Source organism: Gossypium hirsutum, chromosome A12 (assembly GCF_007990345.1).
Source record: "Gossypium hirsutum isolate 1008001.06 chromosome A12, Gossypium_hirsutum_v2.1, whole genome shotgun sequence".
In the NCBI taxonomy this organism is placed as follows: domain Eukaryota; kingdom Viridiplantae; phylum Streptophyta; class Magnoliopsida; order Malvales; family Malvaceae; genus Gossypium; species Gossypium hirsutum.
This window is the reverse complement of record NC_053435.1, coordinates 15,930,211-15,934,009: the sequence shown is the minus strand read 5'-3', so window position 1 is coordinate 15,934,009 and position 3,799 is coordinate 15,930,211. Positions and strand designations below refer to the sequence as shown.

The 3,799-nt window shown below is 37.2% G+C and overlaps 1 pseudogene; it reads left to right on the top strand.

The window, feature by feature from the left end:
• The first annotated feature begins 1,158 nt into the window (after positions 1-1,158).
• LOC107920509 (uncharacterized) lies at positions 1,159-2,287 on the top strand (annotated as a pseudogene).
• The last annotated feature ends 1,512 nt before the right edge of the window (positions 2,288-3,799 follow it).

Genomic DNA, 3,799 nt, shown 5'->3' with positions numbered 1-3,799 from the left:
TTTACGAAAGAATCTCATCTCCTTGAGTATTTTAGACTTGAAAGGATGCAGAATCAACATCGAGTCAAGCGACATTAAAGTATCTCGTGGAGCTCTCGTTTTGTTAAAAGGTAAAAGAACCGGCAGTCTTTATATTCTGGAAGGTTCTACAATGACCGGTGAAATCGGACGTCCCTCGTCCGTTACGGAGTCAAAGTCAACTCATTTGAATCGGAGGCAACTTGGTCATAGGAGGGAAAAAGGTATGACTGTTTCGTTGAAGAGAGGTTCTCTTTTGGATGCAGGTTTTGAAAAGCTAGGGCACTGTATTCGTGAAAATCAGACTCAGATTAGTTTTGATTTGGCAGTGCACAAGTCGAAGGCTAGAAATCTTCCAGCTTCTAAGCATAGATTCGACTCAGTTAATTCCCTGCATAGTTCAAGATAGGCCCGTGGCGGGTTTTGGCAAAGATGGCATTGAAAGAATTCGTGTCAAGGTGGAGATTGTTAGAATTATGTGACCCAAATTCTAAGAGATTGCTTGCAAGTTAAGTTAAACAAAAATATATTTTCTTTCTAGAAGATTTAGTATTTATTAGTATAATATATTTAGCATTTATTAGTATAGTTTATTTGACTTACTAATTTAGCTTATAAATAGGCTCCTTTACAATCTTAGAATTTAGAGACACCCATTAGATTAGAACTCATAACACATTCAGAGAATTTGTGTTTACGTTTGAGGGTTCTTTGTTTTTCGGGTTTTCGGGGTTTAGTTTTTATCTCCATCTTTTGTACTCTTCATTCTTTTGCCATTATAGTAAAATTATCTTTGCCCGTGGTTTTTTATCCTCTTTTGAGGGGTTTTTCCATGTTAAATTTGTGTGTTCATCTTCTCAATTTCTTCTACTATTTTTACTTGTTCGTTGCTTGTTCGGGACGATCCTAACATATATGATGTTTTTAAGTTGGAAGAATCTTGTGGAAACTGAAAATTTTATTATCACATTGTACTGATATGGAAGAATAGCATTAAGGGTTTTCTAGAAAATGTTGAGTGAATTTTGTTAGTGAACCAACCTTGACTCGTCCTTGAAACCGTGAATAATAAATTTTAGCCTTTCATATGGGTAAATAATCTGATAAATTGTTGAGGTTTGAGTGCGGTGCAGGGGAAATTTTGAGTTAAAAAATGGACAGAGGAAACAAGGCACCAAACTTGTATGGGAACAAGAAGAGCAGGATTTACATGGATCTAAAAGGTATTATAAGGGAGAATGCTCTTCCTTACCTTCCGGCTAAATCGCTTTTTCGTTGCGCGGGAGTTTGTCGGGGATGGAGGTTTTGAATATCAACCGCTTTCTTTGCTCACAATCAATCGAATTCATTCCGTAATATATCTGGCTTCTTTTTTCAATCACTAACAGGGATGCCAGCATTCATGTCTCTTGACCCCAGGGCTTATGGTGTTCCAGACCCATCCTTAACATTTCTGCCTGAACCCGTTGATGTTAGGACCTCCTACAATGGGCTACTTTGTTGCCAGGGACGTACTGCTTACCGCCCTTACTACATCTGCAATCCTGCTAACAAGCAATGGAAGGAACTTCCAAAACCAGACGATGATCATGGGCCAGACCCTGCTTTAGTGCTCGTATTCGAGCCACCGATTATGAACTTCACTGCCGATTATAAGCTAGTGTGCCCCTTTCCATCTGAACTAGGTGGATACAAGTTTGAGGTATATTCCTCTGACAGAGGATCATGGAGAACATCTGGTGAGATTAGGTTTGATGACAATGAGAAACTCTTGCCAAAAACAGGTGCTCATGTGAATGGCATTGTTTATTGGCCGTCAACACGAGGAGTTACTTCATTCGATCTCAATTCAGAGTTGTGTAGGCTTTTCTCTTCCAATTTGGAGAAGTTAGGCATGATAAATGGGAAGCTTTGTGCAGCTTGCATACGCAACCAGAAATTAATTGAGTTTATGCTAACTAATCCTCAATCCCACACCCATAGGAGGGCAGCCGTCAAGACCTGGACAAGAATTCTACCTGAAATAAAGCTAGATAGCACACTGCCTGTTGAATCAACTACTTGTCCTTGCAACTATTCAGGTAGGTATTGTGATGGTCACAATCAACTACATATCGTGTTTGTGGGTGATGTAGTGGTGCTTAGAAAGAGGAACAGCTACTATTGTATTGACATGAAGAACAAGGCGTCTAATTGCTTAGGCGAATATATCATTCATCCCTATGAAAGGTTTGTTGGTCATGTGAATGGTCTTGTCAAGCTTTACTAGCCTCTTTTTAAACTGTGAATGGAATACTTTGCTCGGTCTTAACTCTTAAGAACAGCATACAATCTGTGGGTTTTCAAAATCAGAAAGAAATAAATCGGTGCAACTTTCGGTATATGTTTTATGTTTTTTTTACTGCCATCAATTCATAGGAATCTGATTGAAGGTAGGGTTTTTATTTTTCCTATGAATTCCTGCATCATTTTGTTGCTTTAAAAAGTAAAAATTATATGTATTGAGCAAATGTTTTGAGACAAACAGGTTGAGAATTAGGTTGAGAATGTGATAGGTGTCACATTTATTTGTATATTTAAATTTTTTTTATTTTTTATTACACCTTGTAATTATACATATCAAGCTCTCAACCCGCTTGTGAAGTGTAAAATGTTGGTAATGTGAAATTGTTGAGGACTTAATGGGAATTGTTGAAGATTTTGAGGAGATGTGGTTATAGGTTTTTTACAAAATTGTTCGTGCCTTTTTATCATATTGCCCTTCTGTTACTAGTATAAATAGAGGACTAGCTTCCTCATTTTTATACACTGAATAGAAAAAAAAACTCTCTGAAAACTTCTTCTCCTCCACTTTCTGTGTGTTTTCTTGATAAACTAGTCGATTTTATTCCCTAATCACTTTAGAGAAAATTATGTCTAGGAGTTTGAGTTTTAAGTGAGACCGATTGTGACTCCTCTAAACTTTCCTGGGAATTGTTCCTACTATGATTTCCCGAGAAGAGTAGTACCATTTGAGTTCCATCTTCTATATTCGGGTGTACAAATATCGAAGGATTGTGTTAACCTTGGGGGACGACGTCCACTACACGATTTACTGATCAAGGCGAATTCGTTTCTAAGGTAGTGGATTTACCATGGCACAGTAATTTCTTATTTCATATTTAATCATTTATTTTTCCCAGTCAGTGCTAACAGATTTGTTTTGCAGTAGATTATATTTCCAACAATTTAGAAATGAATTATTGCTTAAACATGTCTACCTCAATCAACAAATTCATCCTTGATCTACCCAAGCTTGAACCTCGATGGGACTAATTATCGTCATTGGTCTCAGAGGATGGCCATCTTCTTCAAACATCTTGAAGTTGACTACATCCTTTTTGATCCATCTACCATCAAGAAACCCGAAGTTCTACCACTGCCTTCAAAGAACCAGATGTAGTTACTTCAAAAGCTAAATTTGAAAAAGACAATAAAATGGTAAGAGGTCACATGTTAAGCCATATGGCTAACAACCTCTTCGATTTGTTTATCAAAAGTAAATCTACCAAATCTAACTAGGATACTTTGGAGAAAAAATATGGAGTTGATGATGCTAGAGTTAAGAAATATGTTGTTGGTGAATGGCTTAAGTTTCAAATAATCAATGATAAGCCGATTATGGATCAAGTCCATATTCACGAGAAGCTGGTTTTCGATATCCTGGCGGAAGGAATACAGATGTGTGAGATTTTCCAAGCAAATGTCTTGATTGAGAAGCTACCGAAATCCTAGTCTAATT